This window comes from Vicugna pacos, chromosome 16 (assembly GCF_048564905.1).
Source record: "Vicugna pacos chromosome 16, VicPac4, whole genome shotgun sequence".
Lineage (NCBI taxonomy): Eukaryota > Metazoa > Chordata > Mammalia > Artiodactyla > Camelidae > Vicugna > Vicugna pacos.
The window spans coordinates 50,311,889-50,333,802 of NC_133002.1; the positions used below are offsets into that span (position 1 = coordinate 50,311,889).

Here is a 21,914-nt window from a genome sequence, read left to right on the forward strand (position 1 = left end):
AACTGATATGGGAAAGAGAAAAAAGAAAGAACACCATCAAAAGACACTGGTCAGTAGACATGAGGATGAGATATACCAAACTTGGCACAAAATACCACTCTCTGAAGATTCTGGGTTGCACCAAAAGTGAGCTACAGCAGGAAGAATCTCCCCCACTGTTTTGTTTTGTTGTTACATTAAATAACATTCTGTGCATTGCTCCCCTTTCTTGCCTCAAGAGCTTCAGAAAATCCTCAGAAGATGAGAGCTCTGACTTGGAGGGAAGGCAAGTCATATGGATATGGAAACAAACTCTTGACCTGTTTTTTCTCTCCATCGTACTCATAACGTCTCAAAGTTTCTGGCACACAGCTGAGTATTTGTTGACTATATGAAATTTCATTCTGACCAAAACTCCAAAATACCCTATACATTTATCCTACCTAAAAGCCTAATAATCTGCTTCTTTTCCAGAAGTATTCTAAAAACACAAGTCTGATAAACGAACGCTACCTTTGGTGTCTGCTACGTCTCCTAGCCTCTCAGGTGATGACACTCTGCTGTCTCTCCAAGCCTCCAACAAGGCTCAGCACCCTCAGCCCAGCAAACTCCAGCACTTTCTCTTCCCGCTCGTCCATCCCAGCCCCTTGGTTTACTTGGCAGCTATCTCAATGACCATGTCGTCTGATCTGAATCAGTCTGTTAATCTCCTTCCTCTCAGGCACAGCAACTTTCCTGGAGATAAAGGTGCAGGCAAGCTGAGTTCACCCACAGCCCTCCACCCTCAACCTACTACCCCCTCCTTCAAGCCTTCCTTGACACTCCCAGAGAGGCCTCTGTGAAAAGAAAGAAACCATATGGCAACAATCCTACTCTATCCTCATTACCTCGGGAGGTTTACTCGTTTTCCATTAAGTTTAGCCCAACCACCAACTTGTAGAAGTTGAACGAATACTGAAATAACTTAAGGGGTGGGTAAGAGCTAATAGAAATGGCACTTTTGCTCTTCCAGTACCTCCTAGAGATAAGATTCACCACGTCACCGAGCTCTAAACCCACAAACTGGACTCTGCAAACACTCCCTACCCCAGAGCTCAACGATTATTTGCCCCTCCGTTTTTCCTTATTAGTTTCCATATAAAAGTCACTCATCCTTTCCCTTCCAGCGTACATCAGGCTCCTGAAAGGACGCCTTTAAATCCTTTGAAAATCACCAAAACATGTTGAAAGTCTAGTTCTTTTCAATCCTTGTGCAGAGCAGCCGTGGTGTCAAGACCAAGAACTTCAAACATGAATATGGCACCACCCCTGCCTTCACAGAGCCCACGCTCTTCCTCCAACTCTAAAAAGTCTGTCCTCCCCGTGAAATGTCTACTAAAACGTAGTGACAAAGTACTTCATAGCTTTGGAGGAAGAGCGAGGGTGGAAACAGACTTTGCCCTTACATTTGATGCCCTGTAACTATAACAACCGATGATTTAAGTAACCATCAACCCAACGAGGGGCCAAATTTTCCAAAAACCATTTTCAAAAGGGGAAAACTCCCTGCACCAACTCCCGCGTCAGCGTGCGTGGTACCAGTAAAGCCGGCTGTTTGGTCCATCTCCGGCTCCACCGCTTCAGTCGTGTGCTCGCCAGCAGCACAGCCTACACCGTCACACTCGCGCTCCCAGGCAGAGCACCTGGCGTTAGGCCTCAGCCCAATGTCACTTGTTAACCTTCCAAACCTCCGGCTTTCGGGACGCCGCCGCCTCAGGTCTAAAGCATGCAAACCATCCACCGCCACCTGCGATTTCCAGGAGTTGGAGAAAAACAACTCGAGGCGCGGACAACCTCTGAAAGATCCGCGTAAAAGTAACTGCGGTTCTCGACTTCAAAGCATTTCCCGAGGTGGGCGCGGGGGGCGGCAGGAACCTTGGGGCCCCATTCATAAAATTACAAGCTGTTTTCCCTTAGTTTGCGTGTGGACAGACCTCCCCGGCGGGGGTCGAGCCCAGAGCCGGGAGCCCGCGGACCGCAGCCTTGGGGGACCGGCTAGCGGGCACCTCCGGCCGGGTCAAGCCCACACCGCTCCACACGGCCCCAAAGGAAAGAAGCGTGCGCCCGGGGACGTTGCGGGTGGGCGTCCCCGTCAACACCCGGGCCGTGACAGTGGGGCGGGGCCCTAGGAGGCCGGACCCCCGCGCCCAGCCGCGCCAACGGCCGCCGGTCCCCGGCCAGACCCCAGACCCTGCGGAGCCGAACTGCCACCAGCCCCGGCCTTCTCGGCGGGCGCTCCCTCCCACGCCCTGCCTGTCTCCGGGCACGCTCACCCCGGATCCACTGGCTGCCTCATTGTACTGCGCCGGCACCCGTGCTCCACGGCCGCCACGGCTCGGGTTTCTGCTTGGGCTCGGGCCGCCGTCCTGCTGCCCGCCCGCCCCCGGGCACCGGCCGCCCCGCCCCGCCGGCGGACCCGCCCCGCGCCCGCGGCCGCCGCCGCCAACCAGAGGGCGGTGGGGGCGTAACAGGCCGCGAGCCAGGCCCGGCCAATCCAGGCCCTACCTGCGCGCCGAGGAGCGGACGCGGAAATGGGCGGGCGATTGGTCAGGTCTGTTAAAGGGGCCGCCGCCCACGGGCTGGAGGGAGGGGCGGCGGAGGGGTTACCTGGAAGAGCCTGGGTTGGGAGGAGTAAGAGCTTCTCTTCTCACCCAGTCCAGCTACCGCGCTCGCCCTGGCACTTTGCACTTACTAATTTCCTGTTCCTACAGCCTAGCAACAAGTAGAGACAGAACCTGCCCCTGAAAGAAGGAGAAACTGAGGCTCCAAGAACCAAGGGTCTCCCGCTTGGCCATTTCACTCAAATTTGGATTTTAGAGGGCCGTCAGACCCATCTGTTCCTGTCCAATCCCAGAAATTAGCATTAAAAACACATCCTCATCCTTATCATGGAGGATTTTTTGGATATTTTTGTAATGTCAGTATGTCCTATGTCTAGAATGGGATTGGGGAAAGTACGCGTTTTTTCAACGCCCGTCCTCCGAGGTGATTCTGATGGAGATGGTACAAGAGCCACACTCAGGCAAGTATTTCCAGTCCATCATTGTAGTGAAATTCAAATTCAACTGCCAGAAATTGAAATAAACTCGTTTTTATCCTCAAAATCATACTGTGGTTGGAAGGCTTGCTAGTTGGGCTGGAGGTCGCCTACTGAGAAACTCAGAACAGTTCCCTGAGTGGGTCATGCTAAGAACTGAATTTGAAGAGCACTGGGCTGGAATGAAGCAACAAGCCAGTCTTGTTCTCTGACTTGTGAGACAATGCATAAATATCTTAATGGCAAACACACCCTTCCTCATTGCCATCACCAGGCCCAGTCATAATCCCAGGAGGCTGCCTAGCCCTTCTGGAGCTTGCTTCTGATGCCATCAAGCCCTGCCCACCCTCCCAGACACAGTCTTCTGCCCAGCTCCGTGTCTGACCCAGACATCACTTGAAAATCAGCTCCTTCCACCTAGATCCCTCGTATGAGGAGCAAATTGCTTCTGAAGAACAACTCTATTTTTCGTTTTGTTTGTGTTTTTGCCGTGATATCTAACGAGTACTGTGTTTGCCAGGAGCAGCTCTGCACACACGTTGATCAGCCTCATCAGGATTAAGTCTCTGGGTTGCAGACATCACTGGCTGGGATCACCATTTGCCTCCCCTTGGCCTTCCCAAAGGAAAAGGAACACTTGCCTTAAATGGAGAGGGTTCCAGTGCATATTTGGAAATGTGCAACAAAGGCAGTTATCAATAGAGAAACAGGGTAGGGAGTGGAGATGAGGTCCCGCAGCTGCACCATCACAAGTGTCCTGGGAAGCTGGCAGTGTGTATCTCAGAGGGCCCCCCACCCTCTTTGCCCATACCAAGCCCTACATAAATATTAGATTCATTAAAGCAGTGTCCAAATGACCTCAAACAAAGCCAATAAGACCCAGCGCAAACACTTAGGAGCCCTTCTTTTTGAAAAGTGAGGAATTTGGATGCTTTGAGAAATAAAAGAACATATAATAACATAATGATATTAACACTTGCTAACTTTAAGAGGTTATTCTGCGCCAGACACTATGTCAAGATCTTTGCACGTATTCCTTGAAACCTTACAAGAACCCTATTTGGTAGGTATGGTTCTTATTTTCTCCATTTTACAGATGCAGAAACTGAAGCTCACAGAGGATTGGTAGTGTGTCTAAGATCACAAGACTAGCTCAAGAAAGGGCCGGAATTCATGACCCTTATGACTAGACTCCTCGTAACTGCCCATTCCAGTGGCTGCCAAATTGCCCTTCCTTGCTGCCAGAAGCAGAATGGATAACTTCAAAAGGCAAAAGCAGCAAATACCACTGATCTTTGCCAAAAGACAGTACAATATAGCAGCACTGCCTTGGAGTCTAAGTCCCATTGCTCTAACTTACCATCTGTTTGACCTTGAACAAAACATATGATTAACTCTCTTTGAGCCTCTGACTGCTCGTCTATAAAATGGGATAATAAATTCTGCCTCCTTGGGCTGGCATGAAAACCAAATCAAATAAAGAATATCTCTGAATCTATATGTCCTTTGAACTTACAAATGAAAGGAGTGATTTTGGAGCTTGGCGTCTATGACTCACAGTGACCAATGACAAAGGCCAAGGATTGTGATGCTAAATTCAGATATCAAACAAGACTCCTTACTTCGTCCCCCAAATAGCTGATTGATAGGTAAGTATATGCAAAGTGAACTAAATTTTTCTACCTACAGAAGAGATAGAAGTCATAGAAATTCAAACCCAAGTTATTACTCTGGCATCTGCCTCCCTCCCCCACTCCCTAACCCCAACCATCACCCTAGTCTCTCACAACCTGGGCTTCAGCTCAAGCCTACATGGACCCAGTACACCTGAATTATTCCCAATTATGACATTTTAAGAAATCCTTATTTTCTCATGAAACTTAAACAAACAAAATTCTCCAAGATTTTTACTTCAATTTTTTGACCCAGTATTGCACTCTTGGAGGGAGAAATGGTTATGAGGTACACCAAAACAAAAAGTTGATCCACTTAAACATCTAAAAAAAACAAAAACGGTTAGGAACTCATTGTGCCACAAACTGAACCATTAATGAGCATTCACTGAGAGCTCAGTAAGTACCAGGTGGTGTGCTAAGCATTGGGGATGGAGATGAAGACAGTATCTGTTTAAAAAAAAAAAAGTATAAAAACGGTGGGCTTTTGGCACCAGATCTAGCAGAGAAAGACTGACAAATTGATAGACCGTTATAGGCTTCCACAAAGTTAAACCCAGGAGCCACGGGACACCGAATAGGCATATAATCCCTGAGGAACCCAAATAATGTTTTAGGGGTGGCCGGATGAAGGCTATGAAGAAGAAAAACCAGGCACGGCAGGGGAGGTGGGGAGGTTATAGCTCAGTGGTAGGGTGCCTGCCTAGCATGTATGAGGTCCTGGGTTCAATCCCCAGTACCTCCATTAAAATAAATAAACCTAATTACACCCCCCCAAAAAAAAACAAGAAAAAGAAATAATCCTAATTCTTCCACGCCCCCTACCCAAAAGACCAGAAAAGTGATAAAAACCCAAGTAAGAATGTTGTCATCAAAGGAGTACAGAGATTGGAGGAGGGAGCAAGATACACCTCAGAAGGGTCAATTTGGAAGAGATCTGAGCAGTGTACCCTGGGATATGGAAATTAGAAGGTTGTTGAAGCAATTGACACAAGCAGTGTAGGTGGTGTAGCTGGGGCTAGGGATGCAGAGGCTCCCGGGGCTGAGGAACAGAGCTAAGAAAAGAGAATGAAGAGGCTGGGCAGGGGAGGACCGCTGCCACAGGGTCCTAGAGGCCCAGGGGGCTAGACGAGCTGGCCCTGGAAAGGAAGAGGGTTCCTTGTGATGGTGCAGCTGCAGGCCCCTATCTCCACTCCCTACCCTGTTTCTCTATTGATAACTGCCTTTGTTGCACATTTCCAAATATGCGCTGGAACCCTCTTCCATTTACGCTGGATGCAGATAAGAATGGGTGTGGGTGCAGATTCATTCACAGGCGGAGTGCAGGAAGCTGAGGAAATTCCTGCTGGCCAGCCCGCTTCTATTATTATAGCTTTAAAGTGAGAAGCAAAGTGAAGCAAAATCATCTGTTGAGAATGGGTGGGAGGTGGTAACAGGGGCTTTGAGGGAACCAGTGAGAACTGGAAGAGCCACTGAGAGAAAGAAAGAGGAAGCTGCCAGGTTGAGAGGGAGAATTCCGGGCCACCCTGAGGGCCCACGCATTTGTGGCATTCCCAGGATAGGAGTTGGATGGATGGTTATGGGGGGGCTTGGCAGCTGTTGGAGAATCCAGAGTCAAGAGTGTACAGAGTCAGGAGCAGGAGAAAGACAAAACAGTGCGGGGGACTGACAAGAAGGGGGCTGAAGTGACGGATCGTGGGTTCTATGCTGGATGGAAATAGAAAGGAATCCAAGGTGGAGGGGTGGGACCAGAGGAAATATGTCGGGTAGGAGAGATGGGAAGAACCAGACTTTGGGTTGATTTGGAGAGGGATGGGTTAGGCAAGGTTTTCACAGAAGAGCAATTCTGAGTGATGACAAGGTCAGCTGCAGGCATAGAATTGGGGTTCTAAAGACACTCAGCTCCTGGATTTTCCCTCCTCTTTTCCTAATAACCTGAGGCTGTGCCGCCTCAGGGCTTTGCGTTCACTCTGCACCACCCCCGGGGTGACTCTCTCGAGATGATGGTGGTGGGGAGAGCATCCTTCTCTCTTGACTGGTTTTCCTTCTAAAATACAAACCTGTTAATGATCAGGAGGATTCCCACAGTCATCACTGAGACATGCGCATTTGTGCGAAGGGCTCCCGGAGGGAAGTCTTCTGGGACTTTAGAGATGCCTCAGCCAGTGATTGATGCACCTGTGAATAATTCCCAGCCATCACCGAGCAGCAGACGGCCAGCCGATGTCAATTATTTACTTTGCTAGTTAGCATATGATACCTGAGGATATTAAATATAAATGTCTCAAACCTCTGTCATTCCGAGGGCCATTGGGGGAATTGAAGTGGAGCAGAGCCAGAGTGGATTTCTAGGGAGAAAGACTGACATTTCCCTCCATTTCCCTGCTGACTCTCTGCCTTGTCTCTCAGGGGCCCTCCCAATGCTCCACACAGGGAATGATCTATATTCCAGCAGTCACTCCCTAATTCTCCCTATAACCTTGACATCACGCACCATCCTGGCTGCCTTCCAACCACCAGGCCCTCTACTCCACTTCAGTCTGGGAAATTGAATCTCTAGCTTGCCCAAAATCACCCTGGAACACAATTTTAACTCCAGGGACAGAGGGTCAGGAGTGCAGCCCACAGGCGCTGGCCCTAGCCCTGCATCTCTCGTCCCCACCAGAACACATCATCCCCTTAAGTAGCAGAAGTGGGAGAGCTCAGATGGCCTTTTTAAAATTTGGTTGGGGGGCGGCGGTAATTAGTTTTATTTACTTATTTAATGGAAGTACTGGGGGATTGAACCCAGCACACTACTGCTGAGCTATACCCTTCCCCTCCTCAGCTGCCCTTTTAATGACATATACATCCGCCTAAACGTACAGGAGGGTTTGTTTACTTGTTTGTTTTTCATCTGGAAAACGTGATCTACATACTCTGATACAGAGTAGCAAGAAGTCAGTGGAAAATGTCTGCTCCAGATCAAGCAGTTACACAGAATAAGAACTGGAAAGGGTGAAGTTGTTGGCCTTTGCCATTTCCATGTGGCTACTCTGCTCAACACCTATGCGGTTCTGAAGATAAAGGTGTTTTATATTTGAGTGAGAACACAGGCAAAGAAAATATTTGAATCTTTTTTGGCCAGGGTTCCTTCAAAAGCAGAACTTGAGACAAAGCTCACGGGTGAATTCATTACTGGGGAGCGTGAGCCCAGGAGAGCAGCTGAGGCTAAAGGACCAAAGCAGGGGTGGAGGCAGAGGTGTTGGACACCGTGTTGTTGGGGTGGCCATATTCCCGGCTGCTTGATTTGGAGAGACTGAGAAGTCCTAAGAAAAGTATCCCAGGACCTGCCTTCTAGGATGGGGCAGAGGGAAGCAGGCATTTATCCTATGGTTCTGCCCCAGTTGGTGAAAAACTCTGCACAGGGGCCTGAGCCCTGCCTCCCAAATGCACTGGCCTGGCACCAGGTGGGTGTCAACAGAGATGCCCTGGGTGGGGCCTGAGGTGCCGGCTGTGAGCCAGAGGCGAGACACTGTTGGACTGTGCCTGCTGGCAGCTGGCTGGAGCATTCACAGAACTGGGTGCTATGGCAGTGGCTGAAGACCTCTAGTGGTGCACAGAGGTTTCTGATACAAAGTCCATTTTCAACAAGAGAAACCTTGCACTGTCCAAAAAACCCTGCCATCTTAAGTTAGGAAGGAGGGCTGTAAGATTTCAAATGTCTTTTAGTGTTGTTGTCATGTTCTCTTTAGGGAAGCAGCATTAGGCTCATGGCTTTGTGGGGGGGCATTTGGACATGGTTTCAGGTTTCGCCTCTGTCATTTCTGAGCCACGTGACTTTGGAGAAGATATTGAATTTCCTTGAACTCCTGTTTCCTCATCTATAAATTGGAGATATGCACATCATATGCTATTGTAAAGATTAAGTGTATGTAAAAAAATAAATTAATTTAAGAAATAAAAATTTAAAAAATTAAAAATTAATAAAATACATTAAAATTTTTTTGATTTAAAAAAAGATTAAGTGTACAAATAAATGCTTAGTGTAGCAGCTTTATGTAATAGGTGACCAGTTAATGGAAGCTGTTGGTTTTTACTTTTAAAATTCCAGGCTATAGAGTGTACAGGCAGACAATGCACACAGGAAGACAATGGGGTGATAGGCTTAAGCCTCAAAAATAGAAGTGAAAGAAGATATCACATGGTTGCAGGCAATCAAAAAAAGACGATTAATACTATAAAATGACCAAATAGCTTTTATCTACCATGACTACGTATCTTGAAGTTTCCAGGCGAGCATCAATTTCAAATGTTCTCTCATGTTGTCCCAGGACAAAAACTCATATTTGAGAGCCGGTCACCTTGACCTTGGACCAGAAAACGGCATTCTAGGTATATCCCATCAGAAAAGGGGGACATCAGCCCTCTAGTTTCCTTCGCTCCACCCACCCCTGGGGTGTGGGAAACACTGCTTTTCTCTCCAAGAAGGTTCTTCCTCCCACACCTCAGCTGAAGAGCCAGCTTTGTTGCACAGGTGAGCTAATGAATAGCCATTGCCTTTCAGAAGAACCAGACTCTTGGACACCATGAATGCCATACAGCAGAGGAGGAACCAAAATCTGCAGGTGGAAGGCTCCTCCCGCACTCGCCAGCTCCTCCTCCAACCCCCCAGCACCCCTCTCTCCTGCACCTCCTGTGTCTCTACCACAGTAGGAAACGTTTTGGGTTTCAAAACCGTTATCCATTATGAAAGTGATAGAAGTTCAGTTTAGAATATTCAAAAAACACAGAAACCTGGAAGAGGAAGAGGGGAGAAAAGCTCACATATTTTCTTACCATCTATTAACAATCATCAACATTTTGTTAGTGTTTCCTTCTGTTCTTTTTTAAAGCACAGTTTGTTTTACATAGTTGGGTGGGGACTTTTTGGTTTTTTTTTTTAACACTACGTACAATAATTTTGCATTCTCTTATTTAAAACTTAACATTGTAACATAATGAGCAGCAGCACAGGATAAGGGAGGAAAAGGGCTTGGCTCCAGGTCAGAAGAGTCTGAGTATTCATCTCAGCTCTGCCACTTACTCACTATGACTCTGGGCCTGTTACTGGTCTTTTCTGAGCTTCAGGTTTCTCACCTGTACAATGAAGATGACAGACACATCCATTCTCTGCCACTAGATTTCTATATGGTCTTAGACTATAGGACCTGGACTGTGGTTTACACTGTAAGTTTTGTGAGCACAAAGCCTTTCGGACTGGTCCTCTGCTAAGTCCCCAGAGCCTGGCTCTGGAAGCGTAAAGGTGCCCACAGAGTCTTGGTCATTCCCCACCCAGAGGTAGAGTTTCTTTCTCCATCCTTGGAATCTTGGGCTGGTCCCAGTGATCCTTATTTCCTGGTCATTGATGCTTTCATAGTCTCCTCCCACTGTGAACCAGGGCTGGTCTGTGTGACAAAAAGAGCCTGGTGGATGTGATAAAGTCTGACATCTGAAGCTAGCTCATAAAGGGTAGCCGTGGCCTCTTGGATCACTTGCTCGGGGGGAAGCCAGGCACCATATCATGAGAACACTGCAGTGGCCTATGGAGAGGCCCACGTGTAGAAGAACTGAGTCCTCCTGCCAACAGCCAGCCCCAGTTTGCCAAATATCTGAGTGGGCCTCCTTGGAAATGGGCCCTCCAGTCCCAACCAAGCCTTCAGATGAATGCAGCTCTGAATGACATCTTGACTGCAATCTTAGGAGATGACCCAAGCCGGGACCTCGTAGCAAAACTGCTCTGTGATTCTGACTAAACCTGCTGGGAGAGAGAAATATTTATTATCATTTTAGACCATTAAGTTTGGGGATAGTTTGTCATGCAGCATTAAGTAACCAACACGCTCTAGGACTGGCTTTGACCCATAGAATGCAGCAGAAGTCGCATTCTGAGACTTCTGAGCTCAGGCCTTCAGAAGAGCGACAGCTTCCACTTCCTGGCTCTTGGAAATCAGTCACCTGCTTTGAGAAGGCCAAGCCACACCTAGAAGCCTTACAGAAGAGAACTGAGGCACGCACACCGGGTGAAAGGCCCAGCTACCCTCCCGGCCAGCAATCAGCACCGACTGCCATTGCTGTGAATGAGCCTCAGGGAGGTTCTGAGTCTCGCCGCCAATGACCACCCTCCGCCACTATCATATGGAGCAAAGAGTCGCAGAGCTCAGCCCAGTCAACAACCCACAGAAATGTGAGAGAGCAAAATGGCTGTTGTGTTAAGCCTTTGAGTTTTGGGGTGACGTGCAGCCACACAGAACTGAAACACTGGCCCGGCACCTGGCACATAATTGGCTCTTGAGAAATAAATGTCTGGTGACTAAACAGATAACCCTTGTCTGGCTTCCGCTGCCTCTTCCATAAAATCACAGAGGTTAGGCCGTTTTATGCCTTACGCGCTGCGTGTCTTCGTCTCCCTACTGTTTTGTTTTGTTTTTTTAAAACATTTTATTGAGTTATAGTCATTTTAACACTGTTGTGTCAAATTCCAGTGTAGAGCACAATTTTTCAATTATACATGAACATACATATATTCATTGCCACATTTTTTTTTGCTGTGAGCTACCACAAGATCTTGTATATATTTCCCTGTGTTATATGGTATAATCTTGTTTATCTATTCTACGTATGCCTTCTGCATATCCCTTCCCACCCCCTGACCTTGCTTTACTCTTGTAGGCAGACTCCAGTGTCTGCGGCATCTCTGTCCCTCAACACCCCCCACCACCAGTTCCTTCTTCTTTCTTTCCAGGGCGCATACCCTGCTCCAGGCACCTGGTCCTCATGATGCTTCCCCAGTGATTTCAGTCGTGGAGCTGGGTAACTTGCCAAGGAGAGACCAGCAGAGCCCTCCACCTTACAAGCAGCACCTGCTCCATGCAGCCAGAGGAAACCGCAAACACTCCCGGCGGGTCCCTGGACGCACTGGCAAAGCACGGAACACACGCAGACAGCTCTTTCCATGTACCCATCCCCTAGGCCAAGCCCTGTGGTTGTCTTTGAACTAGAAAATGATTGGCCTCTTTTCACAGCGTCCAGGGCCCCAGCTAAGTCTCTTAGAGGAGAGACAAAGCCTCTGCTCCTGAGACCTCGTGTCCAGGTTCTGGATTACTAGGTTCCCTTGTTTGCCATTGGTTTTATTAGTGATTTTATTAGCGGTGCCTACAGCCACTTGGGGTGGTAGATCTCTATCACGCCCATAAAACCTCCAAAATCAAATCAAAACAAAACAAAAACAAAAACAAAAAGGCTGAAGACGTCAAGTAGTTATCCTGAGGTTCAGAAAAACCCGGTTTACTGGTGGCATTGGAATTCCTCCCTCCCATTTTCCAATCACCCTTCCCACCCGCCTATACCCACCTTGCCTCACACGGCCCTCCGAGCAGTCGTGGTGTAAGCCATTTACATGATTATTCAGCAGAGCAGTTGGCCCTTCCTGACTCTAAGTCGTCCCCCAGTCATCATCATCATCATCATAATCACTCAATGCTCCCCTGGGGCTGTGATGGTATTTCAGAGACCTTTCCAAGAGCTTGGCTATAGCATTCATGTATCTGCTGTAATTCTGGTTAATGTTTATGCTGAGTGCCCAGGGAACGACTTGAAACCTCCCTGCCTTTTCTCCCTTTTTGGAGATCGATCCATGTCAAATCCCAAACTGTTCATCAACATTCACTTCCTTCTTCTCAAACCTCTTCACTTTTACCTAAAGAGCCCTGTCACCCTGGCAACCAGTCTCCTTGGCCTTGGGCTGTAAATCAGAGTGGCCTAGATCCCTCTGGTCCTGAGTATCTCCTTTGTGACAATTATCCAAAGAGTGATTCAAGTGATTAGCGTCTCTGCCCCTGGACAGTGAGTGAGCTCCAGGAGGGCAGGGTAGGATCTTGTCTCTCCTTCCTTTTGCAACTGCAAGCCCATCAAAGGCTCTCAGTAAAAACTCATTGCTGAAGGAGTGATGTCCAGTAAGAGACAGTGGAGGGTCCTCCCTGGGTGTGTTGGACCCAGAAAAACGACCCTCTGTTCTTCCCTTCCCCTCAGCTCTTACAGACACGTGCTCTACCCAGCTAGAATTTGGAAAGGTCCCGTCTGCCTCCAGTCTTGTCTACCAGAAGAACAGACAAGAAATTTCCTGTGTGCTGAGTTGGGATATTTTTAGGCTAGGAGCCCCTGGGATGAGCTGGAGTTCTTGTTCTTACTCCAAGGTGGTGTGACAGACAGCACTTCGTTCTATGCCTCAGATGCTTCAAACTGACAGGTCCCATCAAGGGAACAGAGCAGCACCAGGAAAAAGAAAAAAAAAAAAAAAAAGAGGTGCAAACTCTCTAACCTGGACTCTTAGGATGGATTTTCTGAAGCCTGGGGGAAAGTACAAAAGTCCTGTGTATGGTGTGGACAGGGTGGTGACTCCAATGACTATATCTAACATCCACTGAGCTTAATAACATCCTGCAGTAGCAGTATTTGCTTAAGAGCAGCAATATTTGTCTGCCTTAAAAGATTTTATTTCTTAAATCACTTGCAATATATAAGGACAGGTAGAAATTCCTATTTCTGTGGCCAAGTCAGGGGGAAAAAAGGAGGAGTGTGTGCGCTAAATTTTGCTTTTTCTTAAGGACTTTTTTTTTTTTAAAGATATCCAGGGTTTTCAATAAATTTATATTTCTAATAACTCATATGATAAAAGCTGAAGACATCTGACATTTACTAAACATCTATTTCATTTTTTTCTTGCCTTATTTAAAATTGAGATATAATTGACATATAACATTATATTAGTTTCAAGTGTATAACGTAATGATTCTACATTTGTATATATTGCAAAATGATCACCACAATAAGTCTAGTTAACTTCCATCGCCACACATAGTTACAAAATCTTTTCTTCTTGTGATGAGGACTTTTAAGATCTATTCTCTTAGTAACTTTCAAATGTACAATTACTATTATGAACTACAGACACGATGCAATACATTACACCCCCAGGAATTATGTATTTTATAACTGGAAGTTTGTACCTTTTGACCCCTTTCACCCATTTTGCCCACCCTCACCTCTGCCTCTGGCAACCACAGATTTGTTCTCTGTATCTCTGGGTTTGGTTTTTGTTTTCTATGGGTTTTTTGATTCCATATATAAGGACTCTTGAAGACGAAAAAACTAAGACCTACAGAGAGGGGCACCATACTGTTCCCAGTCTTTCCTCAACCTCCTCTTTTGAGTTTACCTCCCTGGGGACCAGTCGCCTGGAGTGAGTGCTGTGGGATGGGCCCAAACCTGGCTGCTGGCTGAATCTGCCAGGTGAGGTCTCTGTGTCCTGGAGAGAGAATTCAGAAGGGTGGATAGAAGGTGCCAACCCACAAGAGGGAGTACAAGGAGGGAGGGTGGATGGGATACAAGTAAAACCTGAAGGGGTGTGAGTACAAAGTTACAAGAGGTATAACTATTTCCTTTTGATACCATGACCTTCCCCAGGGGATGGTGTCCAAAAATACCTGTGTTTGTAAGACACAAACCATTTTGCTTTTTAGAGTTAAAATGATGGGTGACAATGTTCACAGCAGCACTATTTACAATAGCCAAGACATGGAAGCAACCCAAATGTCCATTGACAGATGACTGGATATACACAATGAGTGTGTATATGTCCATGTATGACTGAAAAATTGTGCTGAACACGAATTTGACACAATATTGTAAAATGATATAAATCAATAAAAAATGTTAAAAAAATAAATAAATGGTAGTAACTATTATAATTTATGCCCTAATATATCTGTTTGATCGTAACAAAAACCAGTGATCTTACCTGGTTTTAGGGGTATGTATACATGCTCCATCTGGAAAAATGTATGTGTTTCCATTGTAATACTCTTGTTAATACGGACAAATCATCACTTAAATAGGGTCAACAATCTAGTGTATTAATAGGCTAACTGAACTGTATGTTTCTTTGCTATTAAAGTAAGGATTTCTAAGCAAACAAAAAAAAAGAGGTTGTGGTATATTTACACAATGGAATTCTACTCAGCCATAAAAAAGAATGAAATAATGCCATTTACAGCAACATGGATGGACCTAGAGATTCATACTAAGTGAAGTAAGTCAGACAAAGACAGATATCATATGATGTTGCTTATATGTGGAATCTAAAAAGAAAGATACAAATTTTATTTACAAACTAGAAGTAGACTCACGGACATAGAAAATAAACTGTGGTTACCAGGAGGGAAAGGTGGTGGAGAGGCATAGATTAGGAGTCTGAGATTAACATATAAATATTACTATATATAAAACAGATAAATAACAAGGACCTACTGTATAGCATAGGGAACTATAGTCAATTTTTTGTAATGAGCTGTAATGGAAAAGAAACTGAAAAAATATATATGTGTATGTATATGTATGTATGTGTGTGTGTATGTTTATATATATATATATATCTCTGAAGTGTTTTGCTTACACCTGAAACTAACAGTGTAAATTGACAACACTTTAATAAAAAATAAGAATAAAAATTTTAAAATTAAATACAATGATGGGTGAGTTTCCCCCAGTGAAGTGGAACGCTGAATATTTCCAGAAATTTAACAAAGCCTGCACCAAATGATGGCTGGGGAATATGTGCATGAAATTGTCATAAGAGCATTAATTATAATTCAGAAGAGGATTCTCAGAAGTTTGAAAGAATGAAGACCAGACCTCTACGACCCTTTCCAGGTCTATTATCCTATTAAAAATAAATAAAAAGTCTTAGCAAGACAAAATCAGTTGATACGTTTTGATTTCAAGTAGACCTTAACTCTTGTTTGATGGGGAGAAAGATTTGAGCAAAATTATTCTAGAAAGCCACCCTCTTCCCCTCTGCCTTGCTCACTAATTAGGTAGAACAGGAAATATAAGGCTGGCTTCCCCTGTAGATTAAAAGATTCTTTACAGCTATGTTTTAAATTGTTCATCATAGAAATTTTCAAACACGTACCAAAGTAGAGAGAATAGCATAATCAACACCTGTGTACCCCAAACCGAGCTTCCTCAACCACCAACACATGCCTCATCTTTTATCATCAATCTCCACTCCTTCCTCAGCTGGATAATTTTCAAGTAAATTCTATACAGTATTATTTCATTTGTAAACACCCACTTTGTATCTTTAGGAAAGGCTCTTTAAAAATACATAACCACAAAATCATTAACATATCTAGAAAAATCAACAGTAATTCCTTAATATCATAAAATATCCAGCCAGAGTTAAGTTTTCCTGACACTAAAAAAAAAAAAAAAAAAAATTTGGTGCTGTGTATTTATTAAGAGCCTTAAAAAGTTTGGACTTGATAAGTTCACTTCTTAGAAATATTTCCTGAATCCAGAAAAAGCTTTAGACATAAAGATGTTTTTTTGCAGCTTTATGTATAATAATGAAATTTGGAATAAATTAAATGGAAACCCTAGGTGAATGATTGAGTTATAGTAACATCCAATGAACTAGCATTGTGATGAGAGAAAGGCAGTGATGTTAGACACAAAACATCTTGCTCCACCATTTAGTATCAAATCTTGAAGCATCATTTTACTCACATTAAAAGATGATGTGAGGACTAAGTAAAAACACACATAAAACACTCAGCAAAGTGTTTTCCTGTTTCCAAGCAAGCCCTCAATATATGATCACTGTATAATGTGCAACAATAAATGTGCTTATGAAGAACTTGTAGGAATACAGAAAACTTATTACAATATCAAGCTGAAAAACAATTAAACAATTATACTACCATAAAACCACAACCAAAGTTAATATACCAAAATAACAAGTTTATCAGAGTGGTGATTCGCTTCCTCCCTCCCTCACCATTTCTATTTTTGTAAAAGCAATGTAAGCTCACTGCAGAAAATTTATAAAGTGCAAAATAGGAAAAAAATTAAGGTTTGATTGATTAAGAAGGGGGCAGTCTTGAGATTTTCTTTTTAAAGTCCTCAATGTCCCCCCTCCCAACTAGTGGCCACCAAGCCCGTTAGCGCCACCTTGTGGTAAAACTGAGCAACTACTCTTAGACAAAAATCCAATGAAGAATCAAACTGACAATGGTATAGCTCCGTAGATAGAATAAATGTCACGCTGGGTCTTGTGCCATGGGACTTCCAACCCAAGCTCCATCTCAGCCATGGGACTAGAGGTAGCTTGGGGACGTCGTGAAATTGTCCTCAGGTGAGAAACATGGCTCAAGGATTTCATTTGACTAACAAGCCCATTAAACATACTCCATGAATCAAGCTCACTCACCTCAGAGCTATTCTGTGTTCCATTTGAACCTTTCTGGAAACTTGTCTCCGCTGTGTCCAACTTTCAGAAAGGAGCCCACCTGCCTCAGGGTTTACAGCCAGTGCAGAGAAAACCCGGCCAGCCCTTGCCTACCAGAAAATCACCTGAGAGACGAAGGAGTCCACCAGGCACCTGCACCTGGGTTTCCTATAGCTCCACCCACATCGGATCCTCCCTTAGGCAACCCTATTTTGTAAGGAGCTAAACCAGATGTGGCTCCTTGTTAAAGTCAATCAGCTCCACCAAACCACAGCTTCTTTTCCTGTAAAGCTAGGGGAGCAGACCTGAGGTTCCCAGAGGCTGGTGCCTGGATCAGGAACATCAGAACCATCTGGGGGACTATGACATAAGGAGTTTTGTTGCTTCCACCTGGAAATTCTGATGCAGGTGGTCTGTGGGGGATGGGGAGACTGGGACTCTGTAATTGACAAAAAGCTCAGCAGGTCTGGGACCTGAGAATCTCTGGATGCTGTCCCTTCCAGAATTGTCAGTCTCTGTCTTCTTCCTGTGGAGTCTGAAAAACATCCTTCTGAGTGTGGCATTGCTTCAAGCACATCCAAAAGTGACACAGATGTCACCGTGGTTAAGAGGAGGGCTCTGGAGGTGGATTTCCTCCTGGATCTGCCCCTTAACCTCGCTAAGCTTTAGTTCCTTCATCTGTAAGATGAAGATGCTAAGGTTAGGAACTCACAGTGTTGTTGTACAGTGAAGATTAAGTTATTTATTACGATGATTTAATTATACTTACATTTACATTTAATTATAATTATTTTATATATGCAAAGCCCAGGGCTCTTAAAACAGTGTCTAACACATAAGGGCTATTATTAGTAGTGATTGCTTTAACTGTTATGATTATCATTGCTGTTACATACAGATGGGTATCTTTAAATAGGAATACTTTAAAAAGGATATGACCCTTAAATCTTGAAAAAGAACCTATGGGGTGTAATTAAAATACCAAGCTCAAGCCATCCCCCTAGGTATCCTCTCAGAGTGAATCCAGGTGGAACACCCAGGACTGGGATGAGCTGTGTCATCATCTCTGGAAGTGATGCTCCCCCTGAGGAAGGATGAATAGTGGGGGTGGACGGGTTTTAGGAACAGGAGAGGCCAATTGTGGTGACAGAGGTCATATCTCAAAGCCCTGGGCCAGTCCTTGATGATACAGAACAGGGTTTTCTGAAATGGGCACTGCGGCAGGCAGTTGAGGAGTTTATGGTGGTCCAGGGGCCAAAACTGGTCATTAAGATCCTGGGCCACACCTTTTTTTTTTTTTTAACAGAGGTACTGGGGATTGAACCCAGCACCCCATGCATGCTAAGCATGCACTCTACCACTGAGCTATACTAACTCCACCCCCAACACATACACCCCATTGTTTTGTGTCTCCATGATGGGTCAGCTGACACCGGTGCTCAGTGCTCTGGCTGTTCTGTTTCATGGCTGAAACCAACTAAACTACAAATGATTTTACTGGACATCCGCCCTTCAGGGGTGGGAACTTTGTTTCTTTCACCACCATATGCCCAGCCCCTAGAACAGTGCCTGGCAAACAGAATGTGCTAACCAATATGAGTTGGATGAATGAATAAATAGAAGAGGAATAAATGTGGCTTCCTGAACTATTTATCCAACTCTTGAGCCAGATGAAGTCAGCTGATAAAGAAGTTTCTGGAAAGGTAAGGCCTGAACTAAATCACTGACTGAAAAGATGCTCTCCTGATGAGTAAGGAAGACCCTTGCCCACCCCGCACCCCGATGCCTGGGCTTCACAGTGCTCTGCTGAGGGGTGGTCATAGAAGGCCAGCTGCTCCCCTGCTTCCAGCCCCTCATCTCTTCTGGCTAAGTTTAAATTCTCTGCTGGCATGTCTAAGAGGGGTCGTAAGTTCTGTCATGTGGACTCAAGGCCAGCAAGGCTCAGGCTGAAGAGTGGCTTCTATTTGAAGCCCCATCCCAGAGAAGGAAGCGACATCTCACACCCAGAGGAGTACAGTCTGACTCTCAAAAGGTCACTTCCCTGCCCACATCGGGAGCTATTGTCAGAGGACAGGGCTCAGAACAGAGATGACAGCTCTTTCCTTCTCTGATGATCCAAAGATCAGAACCAGGTAGAGACATCCAGGGGTGCCACCGCCGCCCACCCTGGAGTTGGACTACGGGGCCCTGGGGAAGTGTGAGCACTGTCCCTGGCTGTCACTCAGTTGGAATCCACCACCGTCTCAGTGCGCATGACAAAGGATGGTCTCCTGTCTTGGGAGGAAGTGGTGTGAAAGAATCAATCACCAGGGGTAAATTTCCAAAGACTCAGATCTATGGACTGACTTACTGCCTGGCGAAAGGAAGATTTCAAGGTCTTCCTGCCCTGAGGGCACATCATGAAGTCAGCTTTTGGGGATCACCCCAAGAACCAGCCTTCACGGCCCTACACCCCGAGCTTGTCCCCTAGGCCTTGGCCTGGGAGCTGCCAGGGCCCACAGAGCCTCTGTACCCTCCCTTCACATCACAGATCAAGGGGACCCCCAACCTGATTCCATCCCCTTTTAAACAAAGCAACCGTAAATGTTTCTGGAATAATTAGAGAAATTCGAATATGAATTGGGTATTAATGATATTAAAGAAAATGATGACTCACAGCATGATAAGGGCACTGTGTACAGGAAAGTATCCTTACTTTTACAACGTGTGCTCAGGTGTGTAGAGGTGAGCTGCCGCCAGGTGTGACATTTACTTTAAAAAGCGTTCAGAAAAAAATTAGGAAAAAACCTGGCAAGATGTCAACAGTCGTTAAACCCAGGTGATGAGCATGGAAGGCGTTCTGCATGTTTGGAAATTCGGGTAGTATAATGTGGGAAGAACAAAACTCACCCCTCTCAGAAGCTTTCCCTGGTTCCCCAGAACTGGGTTGGGTGCCCCTCTCCTGGGCTCCGGTTGTCCCAGGACAGGAACTATTAGTCACCAGGGCGCTTACTGTCCTGAATTCACGCTCTGCTTCTCCAACAAGGCGAACACATTTGAGGGCACCTCAGGGTCTGGCAGAGAGTAGATGCTAATCAAGGTGTGCTGAGGGGGCAGGGGGCAGGGGGCTACAACCCCAGCACCCATCTCAGCACCCGGCACAAAGTCCTCAACTCTCGTTCACTAGGCTGAATTTCCTAAGCAGCCAGCTCCCCTGTCTTCCTTCTCCTTGAAGGATCCACCAGTGTGACGTCAGAAAATGGGCGGGTTTTGCAGCTGCCTTCACTGACTTTGTCTCAAGCACACTCTCAATCAAAGTGCTGGTAGAAATTGACAGTAAATATTTATGTCCACCACCCAAAAACATGACTATGAACGTTCATAGTGACATTATTCATAATAGTCAAAAAGGGGAAACAACCCAAATGTCCATCAGCTGATGAATGGATAAACCAAATGTAGTATAGCAACACAGTGGAATATTATTTGGCCGTAAAAAGAAATGAAGTACTGATACATGCTCCAGAATGGTGGTCCTTGAAAACATGATGCTAAGTGAAGGAAGGCGGGCACAAAGGATCACATATTGTCTGACCCCATTTATATGAATGGTCCAGAGTAGACAAATCCATAGAGACAGAAAGTAATTAGTATTTTACTAGGGCCAGGGGAGTTAGGGGAAATAGGCAGTGACTGCCAATAGGTTTGCGGGTTTCTTTTGGGGGTGATAAAAATATTTCAAAATTGATCATGGTGATGGTTGCACAACTCTGTGAATATACTAAAAAATCACTGAGTTGTACACTTTTGAAAGGATGAATTTTATCTATGTGAATTATATCTCAATCGAGCTGTTAGTAAATATATATTTACGGCCATTACCCAGGCTGTGTCACTGGGTGATATGGTAAACAAAGATGAATGTGGCATTGGCTATCTCCCCAATTTAAAACAGAATAATAAAAGATAAATTTGGCCAGGAAGAGGTGGGGTAAGTATGTAACAGGGCCTATGAATATGACGTTGACTTTCAGCTGTCAGATGCAAGGGGCTGATTAGGCCTGGTTATCCACGACCTTGCAACAGGCCAGGTTTGATAGCAATCTACCTACTAAAGAGTAAGTGTGATGCTGTGGAGAGAGGAAGGAAGAAAATTCCTCCTGCAATGCTAGAAAGATATAATTAAAAACATAAACTACACATTCCCGGCTTTGGAGGCATCATTGGACCACTTTCCACAGGCGTGCACAGATAAAGCAGTTTGAAGAATTCTACGAATTATCTTGGGAAAGAAAAAAAGGGGCCACCTCTGGAGTTGGGAGCACTGTCAGTGGAAGGACAGAGGACAGAGCTGCAGTTTGACACAACTTTGGAGCAGGGTTGGCTAGAGAGGATTCACAGCCTGGTGGTCCACGGCAAGAATGTGTTCTGTGGGCGTTAGACGTTTCCTTATTCAGCTACCATAGAATGTAAGCTCTAGGAGGGCAGAGGTTTTTGTTTGTTCTGTCCATCGATGCACCGAGGTGGCTGCTGCATGCATTGAATAAATTAATATTTTAAAACTGGGAGATATGAGGTGGGTGGGGTATATAGCTCAGTGGTAGAGAGCATGCTTAGCATCCACGAGGTCCTGGGTTCTATCCCCAGTACCTCCATTTAAAAAAAAAATAGACATTAGGCAATAAATAAATACATAAATGAATAAAATTAAGGGATTTGACTTCCATGTCTGACCAAGACAGAATAACAGGGACCAGCCTGAAACAATACAAAACTGGACAAAATATATGAAACAATGGTTGTCTAGACACTGCACAGCAGGCAGCAGAGGTCAGCGGTCCTTGAGAAATGAGACCTGAGGGAAGTGAGTCCTACAGCTGCCCCAAGTAACAGTCTAGAG

General features: G+C 45.4%; 1 protein-coding gene and 1 long non-coding RNA gene across 4 annotated transcripts in view; both read right to left on the minus strand.

Annotated features, from left to right (window-relative positions):
* The window catches only part of TEX2 (testis expressed 2), a 98,059-nt gene extending 95,634 nt beyond the window's left edge, over nt 1-2,425 (minus strand). For 2 of the 3 annotated variants that reach the window (XM_072939419.1, XM_072939421.1), the window contains exon 1: nt 2,292-2,425. The gene's annotated coding sequence lies outside the window, so the exon portion shown is untranslated. Of the gene's footprint in view, nt 1-1,557; nt 1,698-2,291 lie in introns of those variants that run through there. The other variant, XM_072939420.1, reaches the window with a different exon arrangement.
* Nucleotides 2,426-8,948: 6,523 nt separating this feature from the next.
* On the minus strand, nt 8,949-17,339 carry LOC140686335 (uncharacterized). Its single transcript, XR_012060070.1, has 2 exons — nt 17,018-17,339; nt 8,949-10,507 (listed from the first exon to the last, which is right to left on the minus strand). It is a non-coding gene; the product is annotated as an uncharacterized lncRNA (long non-coding RNA).
* Between the last annotated feature and the right edge of the window lie 4,575 nt (nt 17,340-21,914).